The sequence below is a fragment of the Pseudomyrmex gracilis genome, unplaced genomic scaffold (assembly GCF_002006095.1).
Source record: "Pseudomyrmex gracilis isolate BER0280 unplaced genomic scaffold, ASM200609v1 scaffold_132, whole genome shotgun sequence".
NCBI lineage: Eukaryota > Metazoa > Arthropoda > Insecta > Hymenoptera > Formicidae > Pseudomyrmex > Pseudomyrmex gracilis.
In genome coordinates this window covers 338,050-355,265 of record NW_018020716.1, presented here as the reverse complement: position 1 = coordinate 355,265, position 17,216 = coordinate 338,050, and the positions used below count along the sequence as shown (strand labels likewise).

At 44.2% G+C, this 17,216-nt stretch overlaps 1 protein-coding gene across 1 annotated transcript in view; it reads left to right on the top strand.

Moving 5' to 3' along the window:
• Nucleotides 1-17,216, top strand: part of LOC109856739 (protein Tob1) — a 53,502-nt gene that overhangs the window by 11,259 nt on the left and 25,027 nt on the right. The window contains exon 2 of the mRNA XM_020432350.1: nt 2,240-2,310. The gene's annotated coding sequence lies outside the window, so the exon portion shown is untranslated. The remainder of the gene's footprint in view (nt 1-2,239; nt 2,311-17,216) is intronic.

Genomic DNA, 17,216 nt, shown 5'->3' with positions numbered 1-17,216 from the left:
AAAAAAAAAAAAAAAAAAAAAAAAAAGAGAGACATTTGACTTTATTGGCGGACCGAACAGACAGACGCGGTCGATCACTTTTCCCGCTTCCCCGCGCGTCACTCTCTATCTCGTATCACCTGAAACTTGCAGTCGCAAGAAATGCATTAGCTCACGACGGCGACGACGGTTGTAATGTGCCCTCGCGCTATTATGAAAGCAGCGATCGTTTTACCGGGTGTGCATGAAACGCAGAATTTAGCGCGTATGAAAGTGATCGACGTGTGTGTGATTGCGTCATTGTTCGACTTCCTGTTTGTTTTGAGCGGATCGGCTGATTTTCGAGCCTTTTGTCGACGCCTTATCCCCCACGCGCGCACTTTTACTTTTTAAACTTATCTCAATGACGTCACATCCTACACTGTTGACGTTTTCGATCCTACTGTTAGATCATTCTTCGAGATACTTAATCGAAGATTGCGGAGTTTATACGAAATTAGATATCGAGACGTTCGGAAAACAGAGAGTGTTTTTAGGAACCTGCGATCTCTTGTCGCGCCACACTTCAAGGTTTTTGTTTATTGGGAGGAGATAGCGAGCGAGTGTTATTTTCAACTCGCTCGCTCGCTCTCGCGTTTTCCTCCCCGATTGTTGTGTTTCATCGCGCGCGGCTGCGCGCTGTTGTTTTTTTTTTTTTTTTTTAAAACTTCTTTCGGGGGGTTATTTGAGAAATCGGATCAGGTCAGAGAGCCGCCGGAGACGTGACTCACGGCGGCGGTGCTTCGTGAAATTCCCCTCCCGACGATTCTCCGCGCGACGGAGATTGCGACATTCCGCGACGCGGACGTCACGAAAAACACATTAAAAGCTGTTGTCGTTAGGTTTTTAAAGCGCGTCGGCGCGGCCACATCGCCTTTTGCTCTCTTCCCAAATGCTCAGTACGTGCAAACAAGCGATAACGGGAAGTCTTATTGTTTATATTGACGCTCACGTCGCTGAATCATCTTATATTGACGGTTTCGCAAGGGAAGTCGTAAAAACAAAACATAAAAAAAAAAAAAACGCATGTACGTACGCGTAGCGCGTGCCGTTTTTAAACGTGTCGTGTCAGAAACACGCGTCGATGTATATTTTATCGAATAAATCTCTTTTTTGTTCCTAGAGCTTTATTTTCAAATTAAATTAAATTACAAATTAAATTAAATTAAATACAAATTAAACTCCACGTTTCAGAAAAAAAATATATTCGCGCGTTATACGTTCGGAATATTAACTCGTATCCTGATAATTAAAAACTGTACCGAAAGTATTTCTCTCGCGCGCAATAATTTTGTTTTTAAACAAACAAAATTAAAGTGACGATAGATGAAGCAAAATAAACATTTGAATTGCTCTTTTCAATGAGGTTAATTGTTTTGTAGTTGTTGACACACACACACACACACACACACACATGTAAATTACATACGTCGACTGCGCACGCATAGTCGCACGAACTTTGACCCATGAACTTCACTAATAACACTTGATAACTGCTTATAGTTCAGGGTCGCCGTAATTATGAACTCCGTTCCGCGCAATTCGTGTTTACAACATTCGTTAATTGCATTTGCTTAAACTTTTTCCCAGTTTTTGTTCTCTTTCGCGAATCCTTTCGGCTGACAACAGAATCAAACGAAACCCTTTTTGTTTTACGCGTCTTTTCCGCCGCTGTGAAAATTGATTTTTGTCGAGAGAATCCTTCTCCTTCTCCTTCCCCACGTGCGTGCAATTCGCTAATCGACGTATACAGGATGTTCCGTAATTGCCGTACAAATCAAAAAATCGGGAAATAGGGAAGAAAAAATAGGGAGAAGAAAGAGTGAAAAAAAAAACAACACGTGACTTTACTTTAGTCACGTGTTTTCTAAAAACGTGACTAAAATAAAGTCGCGTGATTTTATTTTAGTCGCGTGACAAGAAGGAGAGAAGAAACAAATGTTTTTCCACTTCTCCCTCTCTATATTTTTCGAGATTGATTTTCATCCGTTATTTCTTACATTTCTCATATGTGTATATATGAGGTTTTTATTGCGGTAGTTTTGTGAATCTCGCAAAGTGGTAAAAAACTTTGTGTGACTCAATATAACTCTCTTTACCTGCCCACTAGAAATTGTAGAGCAATTACGGGACGTCCTGTATATACTAACAACAAGTGTAAGTTTAACGTTTCAATCGTCACAGATACACTGAGCTCGTTTCTTTCTTTGTGTGGTTGCAGTTGAAGGACGCACGGAAAACTCAAGAATAGAAGAGCAGAAGCAGAGATCTCTGGTCTAGCGAAACAATAAGGTAACTTTCCTGTTTCCGACATATAACAGAATAGCCTCGCGTGTGCATGTGAATAGCGTGTCGCGTGTGTACGAAAGCGTGTGTAAAACTTTCGTGTTTCGAACGGGAATTCTCTCTCTCTCTCTCTCTCTCTTTCTCTCGGATGACGATGATGACGAAACGCGCGCGTTTCTCCGCGAGAAGACGAGATACAACCAGAGAAATATCGCGCGCGGAAAAATTTTTTCAATTAACCTTCACCAGGCGCGTGCAATTTGCTCATTAACGCGCGGATTTTTCTGCGGGCGTTATGTAAATCCCGGGTATAGATTGCAACGATACACATTAGAGCGCGTTATCGTATCGCAATCGTTTCCCGGAAACTCGGACTTGGAATCCGCAATGATAAACGACACTTCTCGGGATCGCGGTGTAAGGATCGATGATTTGTCTTTTTTTTTCTTCTTCTTCATATCGTGAGGAAAAAAATTCAATCACGCGCCGATAAGAAACTCGGTTTGCAATTACAAAGGCGAAACACACACTCGCACAATGTGTACTTCGGCCAAGTGGAAACGCAGTATATCGCGCCCTTGATATCGGCCTCTATCGATTCCTGATAAAACGTTTAACCCGCGGGATATGTGCTGCCGCTGATCTCTCTCTCTCTCTCGGTCTACCGCAAATCCAGTTGACCAGCTTGACATTTCGGCTGATAAGCCGAAATTTACGAGCTTGATCATGCGCTTGCGCTTATCAGCGCGACAAAAGTGCGATGTTTAGACGTGGATCGCGACGTCGTACGATCGCGACGATTCTCGCGTGTGAGTAATCTCGTACCAAAGTATTTAAAACAAAATATGTATGTATTCGATGATGATATGTCGAGCATTTTCAGGTGATTCTCTCACACGTCTCGGACCGATATATAATAAATCGCGATTCTGTTCTTTCGCCTTTTCGCATTGTACGTTTGTTCGAACGGACTATAGCCCGCTGTCGCGCTGTTAACTTCTGCCTCACAGGCTTAACGTGGAAGTGAAAAATACCATCTGGAAAGCAGCCAGTGAAACTATTTCCAGAGCAAGTGGCATAAATAGCGTTGTTGTTGTGGCGAAACGAATGTGGCCCTCGCTCGAAGCAAAAACAAATTGCTATCAAAGCGAGCGGTTCTCAGAAAAAGTGACTCCGCGATGTATAATTTCACGAAAGAAGGATTCCGATAAAAAAAAAAATGTCGATCAGCGCTAATTATAACGTACACACTCACGTAATTGTCTATTTGTGTATTCATCGCTTTGGAATGATGAGGTTTGATAAAGAAAAAATTGGTGTACAAAAACGCGCGCGAAAAGAGTGTGAACGTCCAATGTTGAAAAGTGCAACGTTCAATGTTGAAAAGTGCAACGTTCAATGTTGTGCATCGACGGTGCGATTCTACTATTGGCGACGCAAACAAAATGGCATTACGAGATAAAATTATCGAAAATGAGACAGATATATAGTCGAGTCAAAAGTCTCTAAATTCAAACCGATGTTTTCTCTGGCAAACTGTCAAGCAGTTCTCTCTCTCTCTCTCTCTCACTCGCTCGCTCGCTTTCTAGCTCATTAAACAATAATATATGAAATCTGTGTGTGTATGTGTGTGTGTGTGTGGATGCTAGAAATACATTATCTCAAAGTACGCCAAAATTATGTGGTTGAATGCTTCTCTCATTTGTTATTTTTAAAAGCGTTTTGTATGAGCGAATTCTTTCCTTCTACACGAATCTATCGCAGAAGTGTGCATTCGTGAAACATACACAGGGTGTCTGAAAAATTTTCACCGAAGTGAAAACAGACATCATCGGATCAATTCGAAAACGGAAAAGCCACTTGCGAATGTTCGCAATGTTTATCGAGTTAATTAGTCAATACGAGTCAATGAGCGCGTGGGAAGCGATGATCTCTGTGGGCGTGATTTTGTACCGTCAGTTCGGTTGTAACGTCGTGACAATCAGCTGATCGCAAGAAGCTGATTGGCGCCGCTCGCTTCATCTCTCGTTGCTGGGAGATTGATTGCATGAGAGGGGTGAGCTATTTTTGTTTTTACAAAATCACACAGAGAATCCGAATCCATCGCTTCCAACGCGCTCGTTGATCAATTAATAATTCAATAAATAATGCGAAGTTTTTGCAAGATGGTAAATGACATTTCTGTTCGGATCGTCTTTTGTCTTCGCGCTTCGTCAAAATCTTTCGGACACCCTGTATGTTTGATGCTCCGTCCATTAGCAATAATTTCGGACGCTCGCCGAGCACGCGAGGATTGAAACGGGAACGCGATGCCAACCATAAGAAACATACACGTCGTATAACCAGATATACAATAAGAATGTCTCTAATAATAATACGACGCGAGGTCGTTCTTCCCGATCTTCTATGAATGTTCGCGGTCTCGGCCGTTACGACACACGATGCTGATTTTAAGTGTCGACTGAGTATATCGCCAAAAAGCGAATCCCGCAATGTTCTCGCGCGGATAAATTGCCATCGCGGCGTTTTCTCGCGCCAGCCAGCGCCGCGCTACGCTCGTTCGAGTATCTTCTCACACGGGAGTTGGCGCGCGTTCTCTTTTATTATTGCGAGATGAGGGAAAATTGCAAGATTCGGACGAGTGATGATGTACGCGCGCACGTACGCGAGCTTAACACGTCTTAAACCACGTCGCGAAACAACAACAATAGAGAAATATAATTGGAAAATAGATTTTTGTATTTTTATCCGCGCGCAATAACACGTGTTGCGCGCTGTCAGAGGATTCGGTCGGGAAGATGGAAAAAGAGTCGCGCAACACAAAATAGTCTCTCTCATTCACGGCTGGCACAGCCGGTCACTCGGTCGGCCGTGATATTCCTGGGGTGACACACACACGGTGCGAGAGCACCACCTTCTCGTCTCGACGGAGATGAGACCTCTCTATTTATAAATGTGGGTCGACGCGGCACTTGACGCGCGCGCGGCACATCGCCGACGACGTTTCGTCATTATTACGACTGCGAAGGAAACGCGCGGAAAATCGAGATCCGTTGGGAGATTAATCGCGATTTTTGGATCGAAACGGATTTTGGCCTTGTCCGAAATTTAAGTCTGAAGATAGCGCGCGCTTGTTTTTGTCGCAAACGCGCGTTTGTTGCGCGCGAAACGAGGAAGATGTGATTCATACGAGGATGAACTTTCCGAGCGGAAAAAAAAGACATTTCGGTCATCTGCTTCTCGTACATAAAAATTAAAAAAAAAACAAAACAAAACAAATACACATGTATATTCGCTTTACTTTGGCTCGTGACACAAAGTCACGTATTTATGTACGTACATCGAGTGGGAGCAGTAACAACACAAGTCAACGCATTGTAGTCGCTAGAAGAAGTTGTCGTTGGTCGTAAACCCGGAAATTGCATCTCTGTTTCGCGCGGAGTAGCGGACGGAGCGAGAAAGCGGGCTCGTAAACACGATTAAAAGGGATTGGCACGAATTTCACCGCGTTCTTGTCTCGAAGGTCGGAGAGAGAGTGAGAGAGAGAGAGAGAGCGAATCTCCTTTTAAACGCGCCGAGAAATAAATTAGCGTTACGTCGTTGCTTTCTCGTCTGCGCGCGCTGCGATGTTACACGCCCAAATTCAAACGTTAAATTTCTTCATTAACATCGTCTCGTTCCCACAATCAGCGCGAATCTGGCTTTTGCGGTTGGGAAGATCCGAGCGTTGGGGTGTCACTCGGGAGATATCAGCACGGACGGAACGAGCGCGACATTAGGTAGTAGGTGTTTTCAATCTTCGTAGCGATGCGGCGCGGACGGAATGCGTATTCGTGACATTTGAAGGGGTGGTCTTAAATTAAAACGGTAGCGGAGTGAAGCTGAGCTGGCAGAGCGTAAAAGAACGCGCCGGCGATTGCCACACGCACACACCGCTGCTTTTGGCAATGGCTCGCCCTGAATAACCATCTTCTTTCTCCTCTTCTTCTTCTTTTCGTCTTTCTTTTTTCTTTTTTTCTTTTTCTCGCGCCGACAATACGTTCCGATTGCGAATCGATCGCGACGGATATTTCGGATCACGCATTTTTCGGAACGAAGGTATTTTCAGACGCGCGTCGATAAATCGCGCTAGAAATCAATTGATGAATAAAATACGTCGCGTTATTTATTTTTATTATCTAATTATGACCCAACCTCGGCCGCGAGTGAATCAGTTGAGTCTAGCGCGAGAGAACACTGTCATTAAAAATAAAAAACAAAAAAAAAAAAAAAAGAAAAAGATATCTCGTTCAGTGAAAGGAGATTAGATATCGCGTAAACATATGCCCGCGATAGCGAGACAAAAAATATTGCGTGTCGATTGTAAAATTAATAAGCGCGCGGGAATTTCACAGCGACGACACAATATAATGAATTTGCGGCGCGATCTTTTCGCGAAATCTTCGAAGCGAGCGGCGAAAAATTCATTTTAAATTTAAAATCGTCGTTGAAAAGACGACGAATTTGCGTAAAAGTGACATTAACGCGCCTCGCAAATTGTGCATAAGAATAAACGACGAATAATTATGCGGCGTGTAATTGCAACGTTGCCAGAAGACGATAATTCGCAATAAAAAGACACCGGAGTTAAGGCAGAGAGAGGGAGAGAGAGAGAGAGAGAGACCGCATTCAGCTACGCATTAGGACTAATCGTTCGGTGTGGCAGAGCATTCCGTCATCAATTAGAGAGTCCACCACCGTATCTATCGCACTTTATTGCGCGTCGGTTTATATAGACCGGCTGACCATCGCCGGTACTATTCCACTAGATCGAAAAGTCTCGCCTGTGTGAAACGTACGTTTCAGGCACAACACGCCGCTCTGTTGATTAACGGGACACCCGCGTAACGAGCTCCGCGTTAAAAAAAAAAAAAAAAAAAATAAATAAATAAAACTTTTTTTCAACACACAATTAACGCGCGCTGCGATAAAGCTGCATTAACTTTAATATATTTCCAGAGCTCGATAATACTCGCGTTACACGCGGCAAAAAACGAGTAAGAAAAGAGCGATAATTGGCTTTATTAGTAATAATTCGCGGTGTGTTTTTGTGAGATGCGCGCGAATATTGTCGAAAACGGTAGTGCGTTACACGCGCGGTTAAATGGCATAATTTCCTTTCGCGACACAATACAGTGGACAATAGCCGCGACACGCGTCACAAGCCTTATTTCCCACTGTCAAATTTTATGACACGGGCGGAAGGAAAAATTCAAGGACGGTAATATCGAGAAGGGGGGACGCAGCGCGACGTCGCGCGCTATAGCGTAACGTCGTAAATTATGCTGTCGTTACGTCGACGACGCTTGTGCCATTGCGTTAAAGTTAAATAATCGTCAGGACGACTGCTGCAAGCGTGCACCGGCTCAAGGTCGCGAGAACGCGCGCGAATGTGTTCGCGACCCGTTCTCCGCGCAGTTGTTCCGAAACAACGCATTAATTGCATCTTTCTTGCAATAATTAGATACACGTGATGTTTTTTTTTACACAATTTTATACTTTAATTTCTTTGTAAAAACATGACGAATTCAAGTTTTATATTTTTTAATTTTTTTTATTTCACTATTTGAATATTTTACTTTATTTGTTTGCGTACAATTAAATTCGTTACATCAGCCACGCTAATGATTTCAAATGTCGACGTTAGCGATGTTGTTACTTTAATCGCATCAATATTAATTGTTTTTAAACGCGAGATAAAATTAAAGTAAAAACAATTAATCAAATGCAAATTACGATCTGGAAAAGTCACACGGAGGAGAATTTTTCTTTCTGAGAAAAAAAAAAATTAAATAACCAACCGAGACGTTGCGCGACCGCGCCAACCGCATCATGTGATATTACTTGAGTTGTAAAGTTGGCCGTCGTGCCAGGCGTCAAGGAATATGCAACAGTAGTTACGAGAGTTTTAATCTCGTTCATGCGCGCGCGCGTGAAATACATAAATCGGGTTTTTTTATCACGTCGATAACAATTTTCGATGGAAAATAACGCCGCGCTGGCTTCTCAACGCGAGATTTCGTTACCGTTTCGTAGAAGAGAGATATTGGAAATTTGTATTTGCGCGTTTGGTTTTTCCTCGCGTTTGCTAGAATAAAAAATGTTCTACTCGTTTACTTCCCGTTGATTGCCGCATGATGATTATTGGCAAGATTTTGCCTCGCTCGCGCGTGTTTCGGACGACGAAAGTGAAACTGGCGACTTCGCATTAATCTCGCTCGGTTAATCGAATCCGATACGCTTAATCGTATCGCAAACAATCGCCTTCGTTTAATCGACTAAACGGCGTAACGTGCACGGTGACCTACTAATCGTGAGACCTTGGACGCGTTGAACTGCCGCAGGTACACGTTGTGCGCAATATTTCAATGCTCGAAGGTCGATCGGCAGCCGATCGATTATTAGCGCGAGTCAAGTGACACATTGGTTACGCACCGCAGAAACGCGCCGTAGGTGCCAATACGTATAGTAGTGTGACTTTCCTTTTCAGCTACTCGCCACGCGGGTATCTCGACTCTTGCTTCATCGCGTTCACGTCTCGTAAACATAATAATGAGCGCGCGAACGCGCTTCCACATTAAAAATAACTCGGTTCTCTTATCGTTCATTATATTATTATCACATTTTGTTGACTTCTCTCTCTCTCTCTCTCTCTCTCTCTCGTATGTTTTATTGCTAAAATTCTATTAAGATAACTTATCTAATTGTATTTGAGACTTTATTGATTAATCATTTTGTCTGAAACAATTTTATATTGTGTTCTACAATAGGGAAAAGTTATACAATTAAGTAAATTGTGTATTTAATTAAATATTAAATATATATAATTCAGCTGTGACTATATATATATATAATGTAAATCAAAACCAATTTTCGCACAGTTACGCGTAGAATTTTAGTAATGGAATAGACATTTTATTTTTTTATAAGAATTTTATTGTTGAACGTTGCCGCGAATTAACATTGAGTTAAACAAACTGCTTGATTGAATTGATGCAGGCGCGTTGACGCATAGAGAAAAAAAAAACTACGATGTCAAGATGTTTATTTTGCGGTTAATTTTTTTGTTGCTCGCTTTTGAAGTCTGTAAAAAGTCGAAAAAAACAAAACGCGGTTCTTTGGATCAACGAATATTTGGTCGATAACCTTCGACCAGTGTAATTCGGACTCGGTAGACGATTTCTCGATTCTCAAACTGTGCTTTTTTTTTCCTCGGTGTGTCAATCTCGTTACGAATCACGTGGACGACGACATTACGCTCCGAATTACATAAGCATCGAGTATACGCGTACTCGCCGTGGTTGGTTTTCTCAGCGGAGAATCGGCGCAAGAAGCAGCGCGCTAGAGCTGCTCGCTCTCTGATAAGTGCGCGCCGAGATAATCGATAATGGCACATTTCAGGTTTACACTATACACGATCGTGCGCGCACGACCTCCGATAGCGTCGATTGTGTGTGTCGATTCGGCGCATTCGTTTTTTATTCATCGACGTTTCTAGCGTTCCTTTCGATAAAAATTTCCCCCTTCGGTGCTTCGGTATTCATCGCATGCGACCGATCGAATCCTTAAGTCGGTCTCGTTAAAAAATCAAATGATTCTCTAGAAATTTGTGAAGCTAAGTTCGTCCCGAGGCTAACGTTCTCGATCGCTTGTCTTTTCTGAGAAAAGATACGAGCGTTAGGAAAAAATGTACGTTCGCGGAATCGTCTTTATCGCGTTTGAAAAATGAAAACGCACACACACACAAACACACACACAAACACGTAGTTACGCATCGAGAGCTCAACCGAGCGGTCTTATCTCGTCTTCATCATCAAAGCTGCTTCCTTTTGTCAAGTACATGGAGAACACGCGTCGCCGGAAACAATTGCGAAATCTCATTCATCACCGGACGATTTCGTGCGCGTCGGTGTTTATTCCCGTGCTTATGAATGACGAGAAGAAACTCTGGTTTTTTTTTCTCTAACTTGTGGAATAAGATAGAGAGAGAGAGAGAGAGAGAGAGCACGCGTGTGCGCGCGCGCTCGCTCGTTATTAGAACTCGCCGCGTGTACGTGGTGTGTGTTCGCTCGCGCCACTCGCAATTGCACCCGTTGCGTAATTCGTCTCGCGAGCACAACCACGACGACCATAGGCGTGCGTATCGCAAACTGTGCGTGTGAGAGTGGCGCAAGAAGGTCTCGAGATGACCGTGGCCGAGCCAGGCACGTTGGTTGATGGCGTACACACATGCTTGGTCTGACAACCGCGTGTGAGTGCACGTGCGTTCTGCACGCATCGCTTCGCGCGCGCTGATTTAATTTCGCGCTGTGTTTAAAATTATATCGTGAGAAAGGAAATTCCTCCGCGCGAAGAAGACGAGAAAAAAACACGCGAGATTATCATTTGCTGACAGATATAATGGATCAATTATCAGCTTTCGGGAATTCGTTTGACGCAGCAATACGCGGACGCGCGATAGCAGTCTCGCCGGGAACGGACAGCTCCGATGAATCGCGCGCGCGCCCGCCCGCCCGCCCGCCCGCGTGTGCATTGTCGGGACGAGGAGAGAATTTTGCGTCGTCATTTCGTAATAGCTCGAGTTAGCAGCTCTCTACGTCGCATCTTTGGTTAAGCAACGATAAGCAGTCGGCGGAAGACAATGCGCAACGGCAGCAATGCGCGCTCGATCCGACGCGAGAAACGATCTCCGGAACCCGGGACCTTGAGCGCGAGCACTCGCTGCTCGTTGGCACGTCCCTGAGCTGCAAACAGGAACACGGCGATTATCCGACAAATGAATGAAATCGAGTGAACCGAGCGCGCGGTCAGACCGAGCGTGCTCATTCGTCGAGCTACGCCGAGTTGAGTTTGAAACGCGCCTAGATTCGGTCCCGCCTGGGTCTTCCTCGTGAATAAACTCGCAGCCTGCTCGAGCGTGGTTTTGCGCATTGCGTGTTATCCAAATTACGCGTGTGTCTTAACACACGTCACCGTATAATATTATACGCGATCCCGCCGATTGCCGTGTCGAAGCGAGGCGTTTTTCCTTCCGGTTGAGAATTATCCGGTGAAAATGTTATTACTTCAAAGAGCAATACGTTTTCCGATTACGCTCGTCGAACATGTAATTATTTGAAAAAGTATTAAACAACATTTAATAATTATTTCAATCAAGTAGAATACACGCGTGTCTTTCAAGTTAATTGTTCGATCTTTTTAAGCAACCTTTTTGACGCTTTTGAAAAAACGTGTCGTCGCGTGTTTAATTTGATACCGTCTCGTCTTTCACGGACAATTCATTCGCTTTTGCACGCGCGAATCGATCAAAAGGGAGAAAGAAAGAGAGCGCTCCATTATATACAGGATGTCTGAAAAATTTCGACGACAATCGAAGCGTGAAGATAAATTTGATCGGTCCGAACCGTAAAGTCACTTACCAGTTTGCAACATTCGCAATTGTTGAGTTATTGATTAATTAATGTGAGCCAATGAGCGCGTGGGAAGTTACTCTGTAGGCGTGTGTAATTTTCGGTTGTAAAGAAAATTGGTTTACCTCCGTGCAATCTCCGGACAACGAGGGACGACGGAGCAAATAAGCAAGCCGCGCAGCTTCTTGACATCAGCTGATTTTTCGCGGCGATACAACTGAAAATCTTACACGCCCACAGAAAGTGTCCGAATTGTCGCTTTCCACGCGCTCACATTAATTAATCAACAACTCAATAAATGTTGCGAAATGTCAAGTGACTTTTCTCCGTTCAGATTGACGCAGTCTGTCCTTACACTTTGGCTGTGTCAACATTTTTCAGACACCCTATGTACTCTGTATCTAGAATATTTCTTTTTAGAACAAGAGATAAAAAGACAAGAGATAAGAACCAGAGATAAAAAAAAAAAAGAGAAAGACATTTAGAAGCTATCTCGTTGATTGACCTATTTATTACCGATATAGTAACATAGATTTTAATCTTTTTTTTCTCTCTCTCTCTCTCTCTCTCTCTCTATCTATCTATCTATCTATTTATCTATCTATCTATCTATCTATCTATCCATCTATTTATCTATCTGTCTTTCTCGCGATTCAGATATATAGACGTGATAATTGAAGAAGAAGTCGAAGGTCGCGGACACATTCGAAGTTCGCGCGACGTTATCGTATGTTACATTAAGGCCGTTTACATACTCGGGGACAACCGATACAATTACGTTGCAGTTTGCCAGTTCCTTACGGTTCTTACGCAACGCGCGCGTGTAACGCGCGGATACGATTTCCGTTCGCGGCTGCAGAACCGCCCCCGTTCCTCTCGTTGCGTATCGCATTACGTAAAACGCAAAACAAGCCGCGAACCAAGCGTGCTCGGATCTGTGCACCTTGCGACAGTCGAGCGTTCCAAAACGATGGGTTTTTAGTTTGCATTTTCCGGCACTTTCTAAAACCTCCGCTGTGTGTGCTACGCGACGACGATCTCTCGGGCATCCTTTCGCGCGCGCGCGATTTCTCGAGAAAAGACAGTTTTATTAGCTTTTGCCTCTCGCCTCGATCGAGCGATTTTCAACGGGAACTGGAAATGTAAACTGACATTTTTTCTAATCGCGTTTTTTTGTCACGCGCAAATCACGTCGCGATGACGAATCTGGTTCAACATTCTCTGACTGATGTTGAAGCAGCATTGATTGCGGTGTATCGCGCAATCCTCGCGCGTTACGTTTTCGAACAACAAAATACAACTCTTCGAAGTCTAATTTTATCGTATAACGATAATTGTTGCCCGAGTTTAACGCGAACTCGATGCATCGCATACGCGTCGCGCGCGATTATTACGTTATACTTTCCTTGCGAACGATAACACCGGCGCTATCGGCGCAATACGATTACGTTTTATCAATACAAAAATTTCGCGCACGACGTGCACGTACGTGTCACACACATTTATACGCGTATACACATACACACGCCATAATTCACGCTGATAATCGCAATCGCGGCGCGCACCTTCATTCTCTCGAATTTTCCGTCTAATTTTTTTTCTCGAGCGTTTTTGCGGACGGAAATTAATTAAACCCACTTGTTCTCACGTATATTTCGCGGATCAAACAAACACAAAAGAAAACAATACTGAATATTGATTTGTCATATTGTCACGCGCGCGCGTAAATTTCCGATGCGCGCGCATACGAGCGACGTGTGCGAATGTCATTGTGTGTTTCGCATATTTTATAATCGTGAATTAGCTTTTTTTTTTTTTTTTATCGGCGTTTATTGTTCAGACAAAATGTTTCTTATCTTCCTTCGCGTTCTTTACTCATTCAGCGTGTTAAACGTTTCTTATTGTTTCTTCCGGATTCTTTCGGCTCGAGCTACACGAACAAAGTGCATACGCGTACGTCGAGCGCGCGCGCGCGCGCGCTTCAATCATTCGACGCTTATCCCTTGTCAAATGTACATACATTTTCATGTATTATGATTTATTATCTCCCCGCGCTCGCGATCATTTGCGCCGGACGTGATAAACACAACTCCGTCACACGCACGAGCAATTTTTTTTTCTTATTCAGTTCTCCCTCTCGCTTTCTCCTCCGTGTGTTTTTTTATCCTTCAAATTTCAGCCGATAGAAGTATTAATTCGTGCGTTTATCTTTCGTTCTTTTTTTTTCTTGTTTATCGAGCGCAAATGGGAGCGTGCACGCGCGCGACCGCGTTTGACGCGGCGGCACGCAACTGTTACGCACAAATATTTGACGTTTATATCGCGCGTTTGCGCGCGCGAAGAGCGAGCGGTTCTCTTCCCACGTCGAAATATTTTATTCTTTTTGTTTTTTTTTGTCTTTCTTTCTTTTTTCGCTCTCGTCCGCCTGGCGATTTTGCCAAATTTATTTTTGTCGCGACAAGCCGCGCGATGCGCGGTGCGCGCGTTACGCGCGCTATTCGGACCGATGCGGTGGCGATGGTTCGAACGCGCTGATGAATTTCTCGATGGCGCGCGCAAATGCCGGATTCCCCGACTGACCCCTTGCGAATCGAATTGCAATATATCGTCGAGAAGGAATCGGAGATTCGAAAACGTCGGCTTGTTGTTTTCCGTTACTCGCGCGAAAAACAACCAAAGCGGAAAAATATATCGATCGCTTCGAGTTCGAATAAAATGTTACTGAAGAAGAAAACGAGTGGTTTTCTTCAGGAGTTTATGTAACACATGTGTGTTCATATTATTTTTCTCAATATGAGGCACAACACAGGCGCGCGCTACACGCACGCGCTATTATTATTTTTATTTTAATGTGTCGGTGAACACAACCTGTCACTGCGATGACAGCTAGTATATGCGTCTTAAAAAATCATACAATACACACATGAGAAATGTCAGAAAAAACGCATGAAAATCGAAGTCGAAAAATAGTGAGAGAGAGGAGTGGAAAAACAATGCGCGACTAAAGTCACGTGACTTTACTTTAGTCATGTGTTTTTAAAAACGTAACCAAAACACGTGACTTTAAAAACGACATGAATCGAGAAACACATTCGAGAAATGTCCGATCGGCGTCGAGATAAAAGCGGCAACGATCAAAATCGATTGCGATTATTTACACACGCTTTGTTTCTGATCAACATTTAAATTTGTTTTGATATTACATTATTGTTTACACGCGCATTTTTCCGTAAAACGAGTGTTTTTCTTAAGGAATTTATCCGATATATATTTAATGTATTTTTTTTTTTTTACATATATTTGAATTTGTATCGTTATATTTTATCCAGTGTTTTAACGCGCGCGCGCGTTTGTTCGAGACACTTGCAAATCAAAATGACCGATTTTTTCGCGAAATAATCAATTCTGTGCGAGAAAAAACAAATGCGCGCCGATATAAACGCGCGCGCGCGGAATATAAAGCGAATAAGACGTGCGAACGGAAGTGCAATAAGGCAACTCATAGCGATGGCGGAATATATAACTGCCGGTGATGGACAGCGCAATACAGCGGGTCCTTCATTTGCCTGGCGCGCGTGCCGGTTTCCACGGCACCTTTAACCCTTTAAACTGTGCGGTGAAATTTAACCGTCGTGTACAGGTGCAACGTTCACGACGACGAAATTACTCGGTGATTTCGGTCGAAAAAAAAAAACAAAAAAAAAAAAAAAAAGAAGGGAAAGAGAAACGCCGCCGCGCCGCGCGGAGTGTCTGTCCGACGTTCCCACGAGACGAGAGCACGACGAGATTACTTGCCGCTTCATTACGCGCGCTCGAGATACTCGCTCGCTCGCGCGCACAGACGAGAGAGCGAGAGAGAGAGAGAGGATATACGTCAAAACTGACGTCTGCAAATTGTCAATGTTGTTGTTGTTGCACAAGTTGGCAAAATACACGAATGTGTTGCTCGTGAATGTGATGCTCGAATTAATTTAAATTACGTAACTCACAGAGAGATATTGATTAAACGTGCAATTTGTGCACGAGCGCGGTTGCGCCGGTGTGTTTGCGCGTACGTACGTATGTACGCGTGTGTGTACGTATGTGTTTCTGTGAGCGCTTTTGTGCGCGCGTATATGTCTCTGGGCGGAGGGTGAAAATAATTTTACAAGCTGGCTTTTCCACTCGAACGCCGCGAGTGACGAACAACACGCGCGTTCTCGTGTCGTTAATTAATAATTTATTACTGTCGCGTAATTGCGGACTTGACGACGTCAGTGACTGGATACGAAGCAAAATACGGAGCCGGCGCACAATCGGTCGCAAGGAAGACAGAGAGAGAGAGAGAGAGAGAAAGAGAGAGAGAGAGAATCGTGTGGTATTTGCTTCCTACTGAACTTTCCACTTGCCTGAACTCCGCAACCTCGAACACACCGTCGAAGGACATACCGGGTGTCCCAGGTGGAAAGACGACGAGACTCTCCTCCCCACGCCGTCGTGGAGTAAAAGAGAGGGAGGGGATTATCGTCGTCAAAAATTGTCGCGACGTACAAACGCTCACGTATCCGCGCGATGATATCACGCGCGCGCGCGCGAGACACGGCGATGTAATCCGAGGAGTATCGCTTTCGCGGACATCATTGTTTTCTCCGCGAGAAAAGACAAAGGACGCCGCCGCGAGTGAGACTCACCCGGTGAATTCGCGCGCACGAGCGTCGCGAATTAACGTTCGCGCGGCACAAAGCGGCGGAACGATTTACAATTGCTTCCGCGGCGAGTAAAGCGTGTCGCGTACACCGCGCCGCACGAGAGTCTCCTCATTATTGCGGACAAACACAAAACGCTTCTCTCTCTCTCTCTCTCTCTCTCTCTCTCTCTCTCTCTCGCTCTCTCTCTCTCTCTCTCTTTCTCTCTCTTTCTCGCAAAAAGGAATTCATTTCTTCGTCTCGTACGACACACGACGTACAACGTACTACAATGCAATCAGGTACACTCGGCTGCGCGCTCTCGTCACAGTTGATCACGGAAGTTCCGATACGCATCTTCCTGCGCTCGACGCCGGTAATTTTCCCTCTCTCTTTCTCTCTCTCTCTCTCATTCACTCACTCTATCTCTTTCGCGTCGCGTTCCGCTTTGATTTGCGCTGCTACCGCGCCGCTACCAGCTCTATGCCAAGCTGTAGCAGAAAAGCGAAAAACTCGAAATAAGGAGTCGCAGTGACGCTCATTCGACGCGGATGCTTTTTTGACGTACTTTGCTGACGAGACGCCGTTGTCTCATTAGAGAATTTCTGATGACACTTCGCGTCGCTCGGGTGACATAATCGAGGTTCGAACTTTGTCATCCGCGACTGATTAAGATGCGCGCTTCGGATGCATGTCACGCGTTGCTTCTTACAGAATTTTCTCCCTCCCCCCGTGCAAAAGAATAATATAAAAATATCTCGTCAACTTTTTTCATTTAACTGCGTTAAATGAAAAAGAA